The sequence below is a fragment of the Apodemus sylvaticus genome, chromosome 5 (assembly GCF_947179515.1).
Source record: "Apodemus sylvaticus chromosome 5, mApoSyl1.1, whole genome shotgun sequence".
NCBI classification, from domain to species: Eukaryota; Metazoa; Chordata; class Mammalia; order Rodentia; family Muridae; genus Apodemus; species Apodemus sylvaticus.
In genome coordinates this window covers 24,974,152-24,994,933 of record NC_067476.1, presented here as the reverse complement: position 1 = coordinate 24,994,933, position 20,782 = coordinate 24,974,152, and the positions used below count along the sequence as shown (strand labels likewise).

The window sequence follows — 20,782 nt, the reverse complement described above, 5'->3', positions numbered from 1 at the left end:
TCAAAACAACCCTAAGATTTCATCTTACACCAGTCAGAATGGCTAAGATTAAAAATTCAGGAGACAGCAGGTGTTGGAGAGGGTGCGGAGAAAGAGGAACACTCCTCCACTGCTGGTGGGGTTGCAAATTGGTACAACCACTCTGGAAAGCAGTCTGGCGGTTCCTCCGAAAACTGGGCACCTCACTTCCAGAAGATCCTGCTATACCACTCCTGGGCATATACCCAGAGGATTCCCCACCATGTAATAAGGATACATGCTCTACTATGTTCATAGCAGCCCTATTTATAATTGCCAGATGCTGGAAAGAACCCAGGTATCCCTCAACAGAAGAGTGGATACAAAAAATGTGGTATATCTACACAATGGAGTACTATTCAGCCATTAGAAACAATGAATTCATGAAATTCTTAGGCAAATGGATGGAGCTAGAGAACATCATACTAAGTGAGGTAACCCAGACTCAAAAGGTGAATCATGGTATGCACTCACTAATAAGTGGTTATTAACCTAGAAAACTGGAATACCCAAAACATAATCCACACATCAAATGAGATACAAGAAGAAAGCAGGAGTGGTCCCTGGTTCTGGAAAGACTCAGTGAAACAGTATTTGGCAAAACCAGAACGGGGAACTGGGAAGGGGTGGGAGGGAGGACAGGGGAAGAGAAGGGGGCTTACGGGACTTTCGGGGAGTGGGGGGGGGGGGCTAGAAAAGGGGAAATCATTTGAAATGTAAATAAATTATATCAAATAAAAAAAAAAAAAAAAAGTGTGCTTCTACCAGATGAGATTTCCATTGTGTAGTATTGCAATTTATTTTTATTTCATACATAGAATTGTGGGATGCATGATGCTAATAGACTCATACCAGCTCATGCCATCGATGGGAAATGTAAGGAAAGAATTTTTGTAAGAAAGGAAGGAATTATTTACAACGAATGACAACTAACTCCTGAGCTGGCTAAATGCAGGGAGAGAAGGAAAACCCTTCCATGGCAGACTTCAAGGCCTCGTCATTTATGGCCACCATCTGTGCCTCTTGTCTTCTTTTCAAATGCCAGGAATGTATGGACGAGGTACACTCTTCCTCTGCCTGCGCCTGCTCAGGCAGTTTACTAATTTGTAGCTCAGCAAACCTTCCACTGCACTGAGCACCTTGAGGTTAGCACATCCCTAATCATTACTTGATAACAGAAATCTGCCAGCATCACATCCCTAGTAACAAGAACGTTGTATCTTAGCAACCAGCCTTGATATTCAAACAATTTCATTAAAGCATCCACCTCTTAGCAGGTGGGTGAGTGCGGGTGTTGATAAACATTTATAATATGATCAGCCATTGTGTTTGCCAACACTATAATCAGCATGACAAATTCACGAATTTGTTTACAAGCTCCTAGATAGCCAATCTAGGCAGGTAAACTATGTCTCAGACCAGGTAGGGAATCCAAGGATCAGATTCTTACTCGAAATGTAGAGTCTTTCTAGAAGACTATCAATTTAAGAGATTGTCAGGTTCCTTTCAGTACGAAGCTGTCGTTAATATTTCCACTATGGCTTAATCTTCAAATAGTTGAATTTTAAATGTCTCAGATAAAAACTCCGAGGAGAAACAGTAACAACATTGAGATTCCTGAGGAGTGTGCTGAGAGGGAGCTGTTTTTCCTTCTCCATGTGGAGAGGAGCTAGCTACCACAAAACCCACTGGTGCCATTGATCTTTATCATTAGCATTAAGGACTTAAAGGAAACAAAGATAGTAAAGTCCACTTTCTTAGGAGGAAAATGGACTCACAGCCACTGGTTCCATATCTTACAGGCTTCATTATAAATGTATTTGCACTCATTCAAGGTGTTACTGATCTTTTATATATACTATATGTTTTTTTATTTCATGTGCATTGCTATGTTTTTTGTTTTGTTTGTTTGTTTTTTCACTGCAAGTATGTCTGTGTGAGGTTGTCAGATCTTGGAGTTACAGACAGTTGTGAGCTGCCATGTGGTTGCTGGGATTTGAACTCAGGACCTCTGGAAGAGCAGTCAGTACTCCTAACCACTGAGCCATCTCTCCAGCCCAGTTCATACCTCTTCCTCAATTCCATCCACACTAACATTTAGTGTTTGGATTTGTTTGAAATTATGTTTTTTAAAAGATTTGCATTCTTTATAGTGAGCAATCAGAAATACATACATACTTATATATGTTTTGGGTTGTTTTGGTTTTTTTTTTTTCTTTTTATATTCCAAAAGACCTTATGGTCACCAAAACTAAAAGGCCTTTCAATCTTTAAATTTCCAAGACAGCACTTTTCTTTCTTAAGTTACATAACACAGCTCCTTAAATGGCTATAAGTCCCAAACCTGTGATTGCTCAAGTGTTTCCAGATCCAAAGTTCACTCTGGCGTGCCCAGGCAAATAGGTACAAGAAAAACAGGAGCTTTTTACTGTCTGAAGTTTGAACCTTGAACTCAGAGCACATTCAGGGCCTCCGGGTTCCTCATCTTTGAACAAGCTATTAATCTACCTGAAATAGGTGAACTTCAGTGAAGCATTATCAAATAGGTAACAAGTTCCCTTTCAAATTAAAACCAGTCAGGATGAAAAACAAGTTTGTTGACCTTGCTTGTTCACCGTGAACCATGACACGTCAGTTAATAGCAGCCACCTGCACCACTCCCGTCTTCTTCAACAGCAAGCACCACAATTTTAGAAACGTTCGGAGACCAAAATAATGAGCCTGAAAGACTAACAGCTTCACAGTCATATATCATCAGAGAAAGGAGAAAAGAAGGAAGATGGAGAAAAGAGGAAAGTTGGGGAAGAAAGGAGAGAGAGGGAGGGAGGGAGAGAAGCAGGAGAGGCAGGTAAGGAAAAGCTCTTCAGGAAGAAAGAAAACACTAAAAACTTCAGAAGTTTGAGTCATGGCATGAAATTGTGGCTAAATTAAAAGCAGCAGCAACTTTAAAATAGAGCATTTATGCAAGTAGCATTAGCAGGGCAGGGGCTAATCAGAGGTGGGATGGAGAGAAGGGGGGCGGGGAGAGGTTGCAACATTTATTAAATCCACTGCAAAGCCATAGCAGTCTTTTCTACTGATTTCTAGAAGGCTTCTGCTAACAACTGCTTTTTAATGCTTTGCCCGTGTGTGTATGTAAAAATAAAAACTCAAGAAAACAGTACTTGAATGTTGAGGTTATGCGTGAGCAAAGATAGATTTGGAACTAGGCTCTTTAAGGCTCTCTATCAGTACACTACTGAGTTTCTTTATTTATCAGCCTCTCATTTTCCTAATCTGTCTCCTCCAGAATTACGCCTCTCTCATGGAAACTTTAAACTGATTTCTAAGTCTGAGGCGAGAACCTGTGTGTTCTTGAATGTGTAAAGGTATATATAGGTGAAGCAAAGACAGAGACAGAAAATGTTATTTTTTTTTACTGAAATCACCAGTAAATTCATCTTACTTTTCTAAGAGACCTGTAAAATGCACTGGCTTCATGTTTGATGGGATGTTTCTTATAATCTGTGGACATTAAAAATGCTAGCTTTCTAAAAATCAATATAAATCCATGCTAATATACGTAATACAATTCTTGTAGAAGCAGGAGTTCTTCTACAATTTTGCCTCCTGAACAGCATTATACATCGTGGGTTGTGGCTGGTGAGGTTCCTCTGAGCTGTCTGTCTTTGGTTGTGATGAACAGTTAAGGCATGATGCATGAAACCCAGCTCCCCGACAGGTGCCCAGTAGCACCAGGCACCAGTGTAAACTTTTAGGAAACTAACAGCAGTTGGTGCATGCTCAAACAGAGGAATTCAACCAATACACAGCTAATATGCTTTCAACTTGGCTGCTAAAATATTAAAACCTGGGTCCCAGAGGCCACAGGTAAGAGCTGATGTCAGGGATGACTTGTCACGGTATAAAGTAGTGCTCTGTAGTCCCTGGCAAGGAGCCACCTTCCCAGCAAGCTCCAGGCCAGCCCCTGTCAACAAACTGTGAAGATTAGAAATTCCGCCCAGTTTCCAGTGCTTGCTTTCTGTGTGGTACTTTCTACCTGTGGGTATCAGGGGGCAGAATAAATATTAACTCCCAGATCCTGTCAGCTTCACAGACCTATGAAGATGGGAAACTACGGTTTGGAGTTAGAATTCCTTACTAACTCCATTTTTCTCTGTTTCCAGAGAGAGAAATAAGATTTGTATTTCAACGAGACTTAACTTAAATTTTAAAAAAATAAAAAAAAACTAAGATAACCATGGAATTAAAATTTCAAAATCTCTCTTCTAATCATAATCAATTCTTTGGGGGGGGGTTATGGTTGTTCGCTTTGCTGCTTTCTTTCTGTCTGTCTGTCTTTCTTTTTCATGACATGTTTTATATATAACATGGATTCACTATGTAAACTAGGCTGTCCAATCCTTGTTCTAGATTGAAAACGCTCAAAATTGTATTCATATTCAATTCGTTCAGCAAAATCAAAGAAAGGGTATACTTCAAATCAAGTCGCAACAGATCTTCATCATAATGTCCATGGAAATATTTTAAAACTGTGTTGCAAATATCTTATCTTTTAAAGGTGAGCTAGCTGGCCATTTTCCACGGAAGTGTGCTAAATATATATAGCCCTGATATCTTGAAACTATTTAGCACCTCCAGAGAACACAGATTACAATACTGCTTTTTAAGTTTTTATTTATTTATTTTTGCTGCATTTTGGATTTGGGTTGAGACAGGGTCACTCTTTAGTCCAGAATGGCCTGGCATGTGTGACCCCCTCGACTCTGAATGCGAGAGCTCCAGGGATGTGTCACTACCGTGGGTTTAAGATTACAATTTCTTCTCTGATATTGTGTCTGATATTATAGACTCTTCAATTTTAAGTCTTCTCCTTTCCTATAAACTGCCCCATTTATCTAAGCAGCTTATGTTTTCTTCTAGTTTGCTGTATCTTATACAGTGTTAGTCAAGGAAATCCAGATTCTAGAACTAAAAGGCTAAACTTTGAATGAATGGGGGGAGTCTGTGGGTGTTGGTTTTGCTTTGTTTTGTGGTGTGGTATAGTTTGAGACAGAATTTCACAACATAGCCCAGACTGTGCTATAACTATAATGTACCACAGGCTGGACTCAGACTCAAATCTACCTTTTTGCCAGAGCCTTCTGAGTCAGTGTTTATAGGACTATATCATAAATACCTAACATCTATAGCTTTTGCCAGTGGATAATGTACAGGAATTTATTATACACATTTAAAATCACACTCAGGCTAGAGGTGTTGTTCAGTGATTACTTCATGGGGACTTCACCATTACAGGGCCTGAGTGAACTCCTTAGTAGCTAGCACAGGGATGTACCCTGCGGGAGTTTTATTATAAAAAAAATTTTTACTACAAACAGACATGATTTTTACTTTGCAAAGTAAGCGTAACTGCTCTAGAAAATGTAACTCTCACAATCCCTGCCTTACTTTTGTTGATGCTGAGATAAAAATGTCCTGATGAAAGCAATGTAAGGAAGAAGGGCTTTATTCTGGCTCACCAGAATTACACACTTTCTTGAGACATCACAACTGCTTTCATAGTCAAGGGTCAGAAAGTGACAAAGGCTTGTGCTCAGCTCCTTTATATACAGAGGAGAAGTCCTTTGTATACAGTCTAGGACCTTAGCCCAGGGAATGGTACCATTCGCAATGAGTTTTTCCTATCTCAATTAGTCTAATCAAGGTAATTTTCAACAGGCACACCCCACAGGCTAACCTAACCTAGAAAATCCTTCACAGCTGTGCCAGGAGGCTTGCCCCGCCCCCAAATGATACTATGAAAACACTGGCCATAACAGCTTCCAATGGAAAGAAGTCACTGGGAGGTGACTGGCTTAGACTTTAGATTCTCCGTTACCTTTCACAGTCATTACTATGGCACACCATAGAGCCTTCAGAATGCAAAGGAGTTTGTGGATAAGAAATATATTAAGTAATATCATGCAAGTGTTCTCACAAAGTTGAACTCCAAAAGTGAGCGCCCAGTCACGATTATAACATTGAGAACCTGTTTTTTAAAAAAGGATCAAGTAAGTCACTATCTAGATCCTTGATACTCATATCTTTGAATTAGCAAGAAGGCCCAGGGCCTCTTGATATCTACATTTTAACAAGATGTCCAGGTGACTCTTATGGTCACTGAAGTTTTGAAAATTTAAGAAAATGACAAGAAAGGAAAGAAGGGAGGAGGGGAGGAGAAAGAGAAGAAGTTCTATACTTCCTGCAATGTTTTTAGGAGGCTAGATGGTTTCTCAAAAGTTGCCACACAGTAAGTTCACAGGGGTATGTGTAACAACAAACCTACACTGTCTAATACATCGGGATGCTTAGAATGACTTTTGTGACTAGAAGTAGCTAGCCTTCCCGACACTCCCCAGTAGACTTGTCATGGTTCTTCAGAAGCCGTGATGACCTTGGCCTATGACATGCTCTATTTATAACCTATTTTTTGATAAAGAAGCAACTGAAGGAAAAATCAGGCAAGATGTTCCTTCTGGAATGAGTGGGAAGAGTTCTTTTGTGAAATTTAGCACTCTACAGAACCCAGACAAGTTTCCCACTTTATCTTCTCTGTCCTCACCATGTTGTCTTACCTCAAATTTGCTCAGATTACAAAGAAAAGCTAATTTGTATATTTTCTTTGCTTTATTAGACATGTCATAAAAAAACAGACAGGAGTATTTTTCTTTGTTATTCTTGGTAATGGTCCAAGATTTAATAATCTCACAATAAAATAAAAATGAACTTTGGATCGAAGGAGGGGGAAAGAGACCATATTTCAAATCATATCTGTTTTAAAAACTGACTTCTGAAATTTTAATAAGCTATCCCCTTTCAGGAATCAATGAAATGAGCTGCTTATGTGTATTGTGTCTGTGTTCATTTTGAGCAAGGTGTGTTGTATCCCCTGTGATGGGAAAGAATTCTAACTAGATTAGAAAGTTAAATCCCTTGAACATAGGCCTGTCCCAAAGTGTCTCTTATTTGACTCAGTCATATAAGTCATTTAAAACAATTAACAGAATCTATTCTTTGAGGATTTGAACACTTTATTAAATACTACTAATAATAATTACTAATAGAAAATTATACCTTATTACTTAGAATATAAATACTAAAAGTTTTCCATTATAAGAATTGATACTTGTAGTTCTGACTAAAAGCTTTTAAAAAAAAATTTGCTTCTACAGTGCATTTTAGGATACCTGAGATGATTGTTAAATGACTTCAATAAAATGACAAATGCTCAATCATTTCTTAAGTTCTATATAAAATAATGCTCAAAAACATTTGTTTGCTGTTTTTCTTCCTTTGAGACTGACCTCCCATACTCTATCCTGCCGCTTCTGTCTTTGGAGCGCTTTGATTACAGATGTATATTAAACTATGTATGTCTGGCCGATTTATAAACATTTGATCTGTTCTCTAAAGTAACCATGAGCTATGCGTATCTCAGATATCAATTCTTTCCTGTTTTGCAGTTATCTCTTAAGTTAAGAGAGTAGCCTTCATGTCACAGTAATTCCTGGGTGGTGCAGAAAACTTCCATTGCGATTTCTGTTCTCTTCACACCCTAAGTTTCATGTTAAACCCTAAGTATCGACAACACTTGCTGCTGACTTCTTTGTGGTAATGAGCGTCTGAAAGGGTCCCATGGAATTGAGCAAGCCTAGTTGTCCCGTGTTTACTATCTGCACCACACACTCTCAGAACTTCAAAGTGAATGCCTGGCTGGGTAGTCAGAGCCAGTTTTCACTATTTTTCATTTTAATGGATTCCTTTTAATCCCAATGAAATGTCTGTCTCTTAATTTTTTCTGTGAGTATCCTTTACCTGAGAGGGTGGAAGAAAAATGGTAACACTTGTTAAAAATTCATTTCTTACTTTTCCCGTAGTGCAGTATATCTAAAGAAGTAAAGCTTATTGAATCAAGTTCAACGACATAATAAATTTTTCCTTCCTGAAAATGCCATGGCTTAATTTACTAGTGCACTTTAAGCTTTTGCCTTTAGCATTGGATGGGTCATTAGCCTATATGTAATCCAGGAATGCGAACTCCTCAGAGTCTAAACTCAATCAGCAAAGACCAAATCTGTAGTTTCTGAAATATGACTGGTAGGTCAAGTATCCTCAAAAAGAGTGCCTGGGGCATCCCAGATGCAGAACAGGGCATGGCAAGGAACAAATGAGGCCAGAATTTGATGCCAGTACTCATTAAAGACTTCATTCATGGAAACTCACTAAACAACTATTCTTCAAGGGATCCGAATGCTACTTGTTTGATGTCTGCAGACTGTAAGTCCTGCAAAAAAAAAATCAGTAGGTAGGTGCCAACTGGTTTTGTAGGCATGGCAAGTTGAACATTCTAATCATATATTTGCCCCAAAAGATGCAAACCTAGATAGACAGACAAAGAGTCAGACAGATAGACAGACAAATTCAGGCTATGGAATCACTATTGACTGCAAATAACTCCTACTTATCAACCCTACATTTAAAATAAGCTCATTTTTTTCCTACTAGTTAAAATTAGTATGCCTTCTTTGAACATTTCTTCTATGGCTGAAAAATAGAAATAATACTACTACTAACTAGTTTTTCCAAATGTCATGTCAGCTTTAAGAAAGAAATGGTATTTCTCCACATCTTCAGTGGCTGAACTAGCCAACCAATCCAATCTGCTTACATCTACGTTAGCCTGCACACATCCATTCCAGTGATGCTCACACCAGAGACAGGTCAAGGTTGTGTCAAGGACTGAGCAGTGTCAAGCAAATGAGGAGCAGTGTACCTTCACCCACAACATCAACACAATCATTGTAACCACCATCACAGGACACACCAATGTCACCATCAACTATCGGCTATAGTATTATCCTCACCACCCTGGGATATGTCTTTGTACTATATCGTTTTTATTGATTAATGGAACTCACAAGAAAAGATAGTAGTTAAAACTCCTATCTGGGATTATGCTTGGAAAAGTAGCCGGGGTCAAATCCTCCACCTTCCACCAACCCTCCAAATTGGGATTCCTCGATATTCTATTAAATTGTCCCCCTCTCACATCATTATGGTGTCATCTTCCCAAAGGAACTTGATAAATTATACACCAAGCCAAATAATTGGATAGGATCACTTTCTTTAGAAACTTAAAAGGCAGGAATCTAAAATTACTGGTTGGTCGTGGTCCCCAGGAGCAGATGGGGGAACAGCACGGGCCCTGGTAGTAGGAACAGATATACAGATATACAGATTCTTTAAAGACCGTGACCAAGTGAGCATAAGAGAGGAGGAGGGGGCAAACCAGGGAGGCTGAAAGAGAAGAGAGAAGCCCCTGAGAGAGGAGGGCAGGGAGGCAAGCAAGGACAGGCAAAAGGAGAAGAGAAATTGGAGAGTGGGTGGCAGGGAGAGCAAGCGAGAAAGAGGAGCACTAAAGGACAGCGCATATGCCTAAACCCATGAAATTAACATATTGAAAATATCCAGCGCTTCCTTAAAGAGAAAACAGTGGTTGGATCAAGTCGCTGGTCCTCGTAGATGAGGAAGCCAAGTGACACATTGTGGTAGGCAGCTTCTAAAAAGGCTCCTGCCATACTGTCCGTGTATAATCCACTCCCGTTGAATGTGGGCACGGGCCAGGCCTAGTGACTCATTTCTAACTGAGAAAATACTGCAAAAAAGAAAAAAAAAAGATTTGATGGCGTGTCATTCGCAAGGTTTGGTTATAGAAACGCTCTGCCTTCTCTGTGCCTCTTCCTCTCTTGCTTTCTGTCACTTGCTCACTCTAAGGAATGCCAGCTGCCATCTTGTGAGCTACCCCCAAGAAGAGTGCGACATGACAAGGAACTGAGGGATGTCACTGGCCAACAGCCAGTGAGGAAATGGAGCCTGCCAGACGGCCATGCAAGAACACCCAAGAAGCCAAGCCCTGAGCTACCTTGGCGGAGGTAGAAGCAAGCCCTCGCTCTGCTGAGCTTGCAAAGGACACTGCAGCTGTGCATAACACTTCTACTCCAACTTTGCAAGTCCCTGAAACAGAAGCACCTCCGTCACCATTCAGTCTTTAGCCGCACAAACTCTGGGACAATAAAGGTTTGTCAGTTCCAACTGCTAGATTCCAGAATAATTTCCTTACACAATAGGGCATGATGAATATGTACATGTAATATAAAAACAACTTGGACTGAGATTAACTCCAATTAATTTCCAAGGTAATGCTAAACAGGATTGAATCTGAAGACCGACCTATGGAAAAAGTATAGATGTATCTGAAATTAGTTACCTTGTATTTTGCTCACCTTGTATTTTTCATAGAGACCTGGGTTTGAAAGACGCTTTTAGGCCAGGTCTCTGCTCCCAGAGAGCAAGTTGTTTAATGCATCTAAAACAGTCTTTTGGTAGAAAATAACAGTCTTTATATGTAGAAAATGGAGCTTATAATTATTCTTGTTTGTCTGAACTGTCCTGAGATTAGCTTTGAACGTGTGACAGAAACTACTTTGGACAATGTAAGAAATTCCCAAGATAAGTACTACGGACAAGCAGATCTCACTTACTGGAATTTCTCCAGGCCAGTAGCATTTTATATATTTGCAACTCCTTAAAACCTACTTCCTCTTTTTATAAGACATCTCTCACACACACACACACACACACACACACACATACACACAACTTAATTTTTGCCACTGTAATTTTTTAATGTTTTTTCCCCTAACTCTAATGCATTCTTCTGTTGATGCCCACCTCAAAATTGACCATTTAGTGTATATTGAAGATGTGGTCAAATAATTCTAAGATTATCTCATTCATTATTTTAAAGGTATACCTTGGCGAGCTTCCCAGAAATAGACCCAGAGATAAGAATTCTTGTTGAGATGATCTATTAAAAGACTCTTCTCAAAAGAAGAAGGAAGCAGGGAGGGGAGAAAACTGACCAAGAGCAAGCTAGAGTCCGCCGGTAAGCCCTAGACCACAAGATCATACCCCATATTAAATGTACTTCAGGCAAAATCACTGGACTTCTGTACGCTGCTGCCTACCCATTTCCCTGTCAAGCACTGGCTGACTTCTAAATGTGTCCTACCAAGCCCAAAGCAGCCACTGGACTTAAATCTAAATACCAGTCCCTAAGGGGCTTAGGCAACACCTACTAAAGGGTGTGTATTTTGTGCCGTATTTTTTCCCGTTCCCTCTCTTTGGTATAATTATTTTTGCAAATGGATCTTGATATGCTAAGTTCTTAGTACTCGGTGGTTTATACACCAGCTGTGTTAAATGAGACAGCAGAAAGAGCGGCTGTGTGGAAAAAGTAAACTGTCTCCACTCAGGGTTTTGAAACTGAATTTAAATCAGATCAAAAAGAACGGGAACAGTGGAGGAGTCGCTCCTAAATACGATCATTAATAAATGTATGAAGTCGGTCCCTGAGCAAGGCTGAGACATAGAAGCCACCCAGAAACCATGGTTCCTCAAAAAGCCCCTGAGAAGACAGAGGGGCGTGCCAGGGAGGAGCTCAGGGAAATGGGAAGATTCTTGAGAGAAGCAAAGGCCAAAGAAGCTAAATCATGGCCAAGAGCACGGGAGGAAGGAAGGAAGAGATACTCATCGCCTGAGAGGAACAATGAAGACAGGAATACGTGTAAACAGTTTATGCCAGGCGGGGTCCTCGAACTCTGTCCGCTGACAGAGCCTCACCATTTTCCCATCCAGCTTCTCTGTACCTCAGATCTGACTGCCCCCCCCCCGCCCCCGCTCTTGCCCTTATAAATTATTTACATTTGAAAAGTTCCATCATGAAACAGAAGATGGTAAAATATCTACCTTTTTGCCCTGTGGCTGTTAGCTTCCTGGAAGGGAAGACTGAGGTGGTCTTCTTCGTCAGAAGTGTATTTTCACTTGCTTGGCCTCGTAGAAACTCTGAAGCTTCAAAACACGTGTGAAGTTTCGTTAGGAGAGCTCTGATGGGGATGTCAAGTCTGGGCCCACGGCTCGGCCTCCCTCGTCCCACCACGATCCTGTGCTCATTGGCAGCCTTTGTTCGTGTTTCTGACACTAATTGATTTTGGCTTTTTTAGTATATCTGAAAAAAAGACTGGAGATTGTCATGTAAAACTTTACAGTGGCAATACTATTTTAAGTAGAGTTTCAGTCCCTTCCCGGTCCCTCTCAAGAAGTGTAAGTTACCCACTTTCTAAAACTACTTCAACTAGCGCATGTTTATGTCTGATAAAAGTGAAATGTAAACGTGGGTTTAAGGCGATTGCCCAGCTTGCTTTCTATAACAAAATATCTGTTGGTTTTTAACTGTATATTGAAACAGTATGTTGAATTCAATTCTGACAGCATATAAAGATATGGGCTTTCCTAGACACATAAGCAGAGTCTTTTTTTTTTATGAGCTCATAAAGGCTAGACTTAAGGAATAGTTAAGTAGTGGGTAATTCATAGAACAATATCTTCCGCCTCTCAGTGAACACGGAGGGCAAACACAATTTATTCTTCTTAGACATCCTCCTCTCCATTTTCTTTTTCCCCTTTGGAGGTGGAAATTATTTAGAAAAGACCTAAATACATTTTTTTTGTTATTATTGAACTATCAAAGATGTACTCTCCTCGGGACTGCCGTCACCTCCTCATCCTGTATATGTTATCCCACTTCAGAGACTGGGGTGAAACGAACCCAAAATGCCAACTTACTATTTGCATTATAAATGGAGACACAAAAGGATATTTTAAAACTTTTGGTTGATCTGGCATATCAAAGATTTCTTTCTAAGCCACTTCAGTGACTGCATTGAAGTAAACCGAAAGCAATAGCTTAAAAGTGGCTTTTTAAAAGTCGTCAGAGAAACAGCTTATTTCCATGGAAATCTTCAGTTTACTCTCTGACCTCCCCCCCACCCCTCTCTGAGTTTCTTTCTTACCCTCTTCTCTATTCCTATGAGTCAAAGACAAGGAAACCTGGAAATTTCCAGTTGAAGTGTTGAGCTAATTCTTACTGATGCAGAATCCATTTTCTTTATCTTAGCCCAACTTCCTGTCGACTTTTCTTCCCGTCAAGTTGCTTACCAACGCCAGCTTTGGCTCTTACCTCATGCTTTGCAATATCTTCTTCTGTTCATGACATATTTAAGAAGTCAGGTAGACACAGAAGCAAGGCTGGGTATATATGTAAGCAAGAAGGTGCCCAGACTTCACAATATTAACAGCTTACTGACCACCCCTTCCAACTTCAGAGTGCAGTCTTTGTTTTCAAAATGGAAGACTTGACTTTAAAAATAATGAGAAAACTAAAATGGCCCGTGAATGAATGACATTTTGAAGTAATCAGACACCTACTGCCCGTGATGGAGCCTTCCACTGTCTCTCCAAGACTCAGGTTGCCGTGTTAATGATAGGATCTGTGTAAGACCACAGTTTTCTCCTCTTCAGCATGATCTTAGGGGAGTTAAGGACTCTTGAGCTAAGAGAACAATTACGAATTATAAAATGCTCACAGAATGAGATCTTAGTGCATGATGAAGAGGGGAAGAGTTCCTTAGTCAAACTCTACAAAGTAAAGCACACACCATTGCTCGGTGTCAGAACAATAATATATTGCTAATGTGGGCTCTGCCTATATGGGACCATTTGTCCTTTCCAAGTGTTGCTGAAACTATGCCCTCTTTGGATACGATGTCCTGTGTGCCTCTCACGTTACAGCATTACTTAAGCCATCTTCGTTCAGCAGCCAACAAAACCTATCCTCAATAGCAACTACCTACAGAAGTAACGTAAAATTTCATCTTTCCTAATTAACCATACTCACAATTTCATCACTATTTTACAATCAAGTTCTAACATGACTTATATTAATAAAAAATAATTTATGTAGGAACAAATATCTGTGTTCTCTTTTTCTGTCAAGTATCATTTCCTGAATATTTAATGAGTGCACACAATTCTGACTATAATTTCACAAATCATTTCACGGTTACAACTAGTAACTTCCCGGATGCACACACACACACACACACACACACACACACAAACACACACTTCAACTTCAACTACTGGGAGAAAGGAGAAGGGAGAAACTAGTTCCTCGGATTCCATAAAATAATATTAACAATAAATTTTGGATAAGGCTGAGGAGGGGGTTGCTAAGAGTGACATTTAACAATATGGAGTTTTGAGACTGAAGGTGTGTCTGTCTCTAATAAGTTAGGCTATATAACATGAAGTCATTTCAGCTTCAAGTCAAAATTTAGTTTTGGGGGTGATTTGATTTTGGATTTGGGTTTGTAACACAATTATCTGTTCTTAAACCATAAGGGAAAAAGTTTGCTTCCTATTTCAACATGCAGTACTTGGTTATCTGTGCAAATGTTTTGGCATTGTTTTTAAACAAATCACACCCATGTATTGGTAACTGTGGTGTCCCATCTAGCTAAATCAAAGCCACAGTTGGGGCTTTGTATATTCTGTGTTCATTTATGTCTTGTCTACTAGTCTGTCAACCTTTCCAAAGTGCAAGTTCATAAAAAAAAAAAAAATCACAGAAATCGCTCTTTTCTAGGGGCTATATAAAGCCTCAAATTACACAGGGCCATGGCATTCTGGAGGAGAACTTCGGTGACGCTGTAAAGTTCCCACATATCCCTGTGCTCCTGTCACAAACACCTCGGTATCTTTTCCTTTCTGCCACCACCTCGTACCTGCTTCCTCCAGTTAGAAGACTCAAGGCCGTGTTATGACCTTAGACTCGTTTCCAACGCTACCACCAGACTCTCTGAAAACACTCCTCCCTCATATATTCCATCTGAAGTTCTCAGGGGAAGGATATACATTAGAAAGAAAAAAAGAAGGAAGCAGCCAACAACACTCAAATAATACAAAGCACTGAAAGCTGTCACGTACGAGCAGGGCACCCCAGTCTTAGCCCCAGCCGGCACCCCAGTCTTAGCCCCAGCCGGCACCCCAGTCTTAGCCCCAGCCGGCACCCCAGTCTTAGCCCCAGCCGGCACCCCAGTCTTAGCCCCAGCCGGCACCCCAGTCTTAGCCCCAGCCGGCACCCCAGTCTTAGCCCCAGCCGGCACCCCAGTCTTAGCCCCAGCCGGCACCCCAGTCTTAGCCCCAGCCGGCACCCCAGTCTTAGCCCCAGCCGGCCCCACTGAAACTGCCCACTCGTCTGCCCACTCCCTGAGGCTTCTTTCCGAGTTGCGTTGAATTATGTTGACCGCTTCTTACTGGTCCTTAAGAAAGAACTGCTGCAGAGAATAACTTAAAAAGACTTCACTAGCATTATTAATACTCATTTGATTAAACTGTTTAATATACTTTAAAAATGAAAGGAAATAGGAGAAGTAAAGAATGAGAAATTTAAAAGCAAGTGATAAGAAGCAAGGGGCGACGTTTGCAGGATTTCCGTCTGCATCCACGTATAGAAAAAAAAATTTTAAACTATAAAAACTTTCAAATTTTTATTTTCGGAAATCTCCCAGCTGCAAGAGAAAGGTATGGCCAAACACAGCATATAGAAAATTAATTAAGACTTTTTTTTCTTCTCAGAAAAATTATCAGAAGTCCTAATAGTGTACTTTAAAGTTTCTAGAGATTCCACATAAATCAGATGTCCAAATGACACTTAAGAATCCTTGTATTTGTAAAAAAGACTTGACCAATAGGTAGAGAGAAGTTAGAAAATATTGGTCTGTATAACTGTGAATATTTAAGCATGACAGAAGAAGCAGCTAAATTCTCTCCCCCTCATGTGTCCATCAAGGGAAGAAACAGGCTACGGAAGGGGACATTTGATTGAATAAGTATTCACAGACATCTGCTGAGCCCCACCCACAAAATATAACAGATAAATCAGATCCCAGGGTAAAGATGTTATTTTTCACTTCTACCACTGTCCGAAATGATATTGGGTTTTATTTTATTTAAACACCACACACTGTTAAAGGTTCCAGCAAGGAATCAAATCTAGAACATTCCTTGCTTCAAGAACACAGCGGTTCTTGCTGTCAGTGTGCCTGGAAGAAACTGCACCCTCCACCGCCCTGGCACACCCCCCGCCCCCCAGCTCAGGTGCAGACACCAGAGTGGGTTTTCCTGTTTTTCTGCGGCATGCCTTTCTTCCCATATTAACAAGCGACGCTGGCTGGGCTATCTGCCTGCACAAGTTCCTTCCTGAGCACAAGTGTGTCTTATCTGTTGAGAAACTCGAACACCAGGTAGACAGTTGTTTATGTCAGAACAATGGCTTACGCAGATAACTGTTGGAAGAACCTTGACACATGGGCAAGTTCTCTGTGCCACTGTCCAATATATTGCTCCTGTATGACGGTTTACTGCGGCAATCTAATCACAAGTACATGTTTTTAAATCTCTCCGGCTATCACCCGCCTCCCCACTTTGCCCCTACGCGACTCCCTTCTGCTCAGTTCCCATAATGTAGTGAAGGGAAATAGAAAACTCCCATTTTTTCCGCACAGGAGCTATAAGAACATAACAGTACAAACTATGAAGTCCCCTCCCCTGGCTTCTCTCCAACTCAGCCAGGCCTGTCTGACAGGCATCTATTTACCCTCCCAGTTGGCTTGCTGCACCAGGTCACTTCAGCACTGTTGGGCTCCTGCTTCTAGCAAAAGTCAGACAGGCTAACTTGAGTATTATCACACCCACATCACCGGCCACGTCTAGGTTACTAAATGGCGTGTCCAAATTTAAACTTATAAATGACCGGGTAAGATTTTAATCACCCATTTATACTTTCTTAATCAGTAAGTATGTACTAGACTGTATGACTGTATGCCAGAGATGAATAAGAGAATCCTTACCATGGCGGTGATCAGAATTCAGTGGAGGGAGCCTGTCAGAGCCAGTAGAGTCAACCCTGCTAAAGTCGTACAGACAGTAACAGTAGAACTTAGCCGAAGGCCTAATTTCCATAGAATGGTTGGTGGAAAAGCCAAGAAAGACACGCTAGAGACATGACTCCTGTCCTGGTATAAAACAAGTGGGAATGATCAGGGGGGAGACAAAAAGGACTGGGCTGGAGCCCGAGGCCAGCCCTCGCAGTAGGACCCTGTGTGGTGTATGGACGCTGAAGCCAGGCTCTGCGGATCGTGTTAGGACCCAGTGCCAAGGAGAGAGATATTTTTAGTTCCGTGTGTATTGTGAGGACTTTTAGTCACCATCCCCAAACAACAGCTTCCTTTTCTGGGGCGAGAGTGACCCTAACTTCAGGATTCCCCGAGAACTCTTAGATCTCTCCCATGGGTAGCCTTCCTTCTCGGGAGGGTCGGCCCATCCCGGGCTTTTAGGTGGTCCTCTTACCCCACTGAAATTTTCACAGAATCCTTTGCACCTATTTTTGTCATTTTGGATTATTTCCTTGTTTCCCCTCCAGCACACTGTGACTGGAGACTTCCTCTTCTACCTTCCAGAACATACTAGACCTCTGTAAAAGTTGCTAATTTAGCATCAGAGTTAGCATCGTCATCAGGAGAAGCAAAAAACAACCTTCTCATTTTTGTTTTAGGAAATAATTTCAAGATAGAAGGTATTAGCAAAGCAACTAATGTACAGGAGTTAGTTGGTTAAGCCTGGGTAGTTGTGTGCATCATCTGTGCATCCTCAGATTCAAAGTGAGGATAGCAGAAAAGTCAGATGTCTACAATCAAGTGTTCCAGCACCTATCATCTCATTTAATCCTCATGTGATGCCAGAGCCTCAGTGAGACAGATTCTGGTTTATACATAAGAAAACTGAATACGTGGAGATTAATCTGCCCTAGCCAGAAAGAGTCAGAACACATGCCTGCAAAAGAGCCAAAAGGGGCAGAGATTTAGTCTTGGGAGAGAAGGAAGACATGCTCTGTGTAACAGGACAGAGTCTAGACTCAAACTTATACATCACTCTGACTGGAACCTTCACATGCCACATGTCTTTTGTTATTAAAAATAGATTTTTTTCATGCAATATATTCTGATTATGGCTTCTTCTCCCACCTGGATCCACACCCTTTCTGTCTCTCATTAGAAAGTGAACAGGCATCTATGGAATAATAATAAAACCAAGTAAGGTTTTTAAAAACATCAGAATAGGATAAACAAGAAAAAGACCAAAGAAAAGGTACAAGAAATGCATATAGAGCCAGAAACACACATATTCACACACACAAGAATCCAAAAAAACACAAAACCAGAAGTCATAATATACACACAAAGGACCTGTAAGGTAAAACCAACCTAACAAAAATCCCTGACTTAAGGTTATGAGAAAAAGAACCTCCAAACGTGTCATTGAGTTTGTGTGTGTGTGTGTTAGCCGTCTACTGCTAGGCATGGGGCCTACCTTTAAGACCTAGTGAGACTCCTAGGATAAAAAACTGATTCCATTTGCAAATGGCTCTGTTAGAAATAGATAGTTTCTGGGTTAGGGATGAGGACTTCTGTCTACCTCTCTTTTCAGCTCAGAGAACCCATTGGGTACAGACTTGTGCAGGCCCTGTGCAGGCTGTCTCTGTGAGTTCATATGATATTTCACATATTTCTAAACCCAGAAGTTCAAAGTGGTATCATTTTAAAAGGCACACACAATTTACTGGTTGAAAGCTAGTAAATAAATAGTTAAAGCCAGTACTTTTCTGCAGTTTCTTATACAAATAGTAATGAGCATAAATTCCCTCTGGGTACTCAAACACTAGAAGTTTCTCATAATAGAAATATTCCAGCTACTAGGTTAAAAAGGGATTATATTAATAGAATTAATATATTACAAACTCTAATGAATTAAGAGATCTGGACAATGATTAAAAACAGCTACAAATATCACAAAAAGAGAGACAATTTGCCATTGTTTGCCTCCTGATAGAGGTACATTTTGCATTTATAAAGCATAAAATTATATATTGTTAATATAATGATTATTATATATCATAAAGAAAATCTTTTGACTTGAATCAAACCATGCCTTTAGGTATCAATTTACAAGAAATAAAAGCAACTGGAAGACAGCACAGAAATTTCATCATTAGAATCAGAAAATTCACAGGAAAAAAAATGACCCACTTTCTTCACCAAATAGCTGTTAAGGAAAGAAATATAGAAGGAAACTTAGAGATTAAAGGAGATTTGAGACACACAGTCGCCAAGTTATCTGTGGGCCTTATTAGGATCGAGATTGAAACAAATTGTGTGAGATACGTGTGTTAAGTCAAGAAAGCTAAGCCTTGACCTTCTGCTGTACGGCTTGAAGGGATCTGGAGGAAGGGTTAGGCCTGTTGCTCCTTCTCTTCCACTTTAAATCGTTCTTAATTTCAGAGATGCACTTGGAAGCATTCGCAGACAGAGTTGTGGGGGGGTATTTATTTTTACCTCCACAGGGATCATAGTCACACCAGATTGATTGAATGTAAGGATGAGGCAGAAGTGGTCCACGTATTCATAGTTCACTTTTGATGGTGAGACGTGAGAGATTGATTATATATAATTCACTACATTTATAAGCTTCAATAATGAATTTAATAGAATCTATTACTATTACTAAGATAACTACAAAACTTAAATTCACTGGTCTGTCTCTTCCTCCTCCTCTGTAGACTCTTGGCCCTTTGGTCAGGGATTCTTTCTTTCTCGAACCTGCACTAGAAAAACAACCCTCCAAGGTTGTTCTCTATCAGGAAACTGAGATAACTTGAGCCACGCAAGCTGTGCGTGCGTCTCGTGTATCAAACCAAATGTTGCTGAGCCGGTGCTGAAGTAAGCTCGCAGAGAACATGTTTTCCAGCTCTGAACTTGAGCAGACTAAAAAGTGCACACCCTTCAGAATGGCTTAGATTACGCCCTGGCACACCCCTTCCTCATTTTTCAACTTCGCTTTTTGCCACCCTGCATTTTGACATTGTGGACATTTGCAGTGACGAGCAAGGGCACTCTTCTGCTTCGCAACCGTGGGTTTATTTACTGTTTACTTAGAAAAGCCAAGCCCAGGGCATGCAAACCTAAATGAGGCCCCAGAGGCCACTGGGGTCAGGTCCCTTATTTATCAGATAGGTTAGGCACCCCAACTTGCCAAACATCCTGAGCCGAAGGGATAGACCTGCATCCCCTAAGATTACATCCCGTTACATTTTCCTCTCCAAAAACCAGCATGTCCTCAGAGCTATGGTTTTATCTTTCAGTCTCTTCCATGTGTCCTCAGTACCATACATACCTAAGCACCACAGTCCTATCCCTTAATGCTACCTCCTCTAGACCTACCCAGCAAGACAGCATTTCAATGAAAAATCTCAGGTCATGGCAGGAGCAAAACTCAAGATACTAGAAAGGTCTGGGGGACAACCGGAGCAGGTGGTTCAGTGTAAAAAGAAGAAAACACCATGTTCTCAGGATTTCTCCTATCCTGACAACGATGGGTGTGCTCTGTCCCTACCTTGTTTGACAGTCTCTTCTTCCAGACTTCCTTTAGATCCAGCCTGACAGTCCTTGAGATTTTACTCATAGCTTTTAAAAGTCTTGTTTGGAAAAAACTTGTTAGCACACATTGGAGGACCTCTTTCCCTCCTACTTGACACTAAGTAGATATAAAAGTTAATAAAATTATCATTCTTAATTGGGACTATGGCGTCTGCCATCTATAAGCAGGAGGAACTGGCGAAGTGACTGCTGAAGATAGTGCTAAGGTTCCTGTGTTGACCTGCCGTAACTGCTTAAAACTGCTCCCATCTCGTTCTCTACGTTTTATA

The 20,782-nt window shown here is 40.7% G+C and overlaps 1 long non-coding RNA gene across 15 annotated transcripts in view; it reads right to left on the bottom strand.

Annotated features, from left to right (window-relative positions):
- The window catches only part of LOC127685340 (uncharacterized), a 54,618-nt gene extending 37,187 nt beyond the window's left edge, over positions 1–17,431 (bottom strand). For 8 of the 15 annotated variants that reach the window (XR_007977826.1, XR_007977831.1, XR_007977834.1 and 5 more), the window contains exons 1-2: positions 16,872–17,429; positions 11,869–12,139 (exon numbers count right to left, since the gene is read on the bottom strand). This is a non-coding gene — a long non-coding RNA (uncharacterized LOC127685340). Of the gene's footprint in view, positions 1–11,868; positions 12,140–16,871 lie in introns of all 15 variants that reach the window. The other 7 variants (XR_007977829.1, XR_007977837.1, XR_007977839.1 and 4 more) reach the window with 4 other exon arrangements.
- Between the last annotated feature and the right edge of the window lie 3,351 nt (positions 17,432–20,782).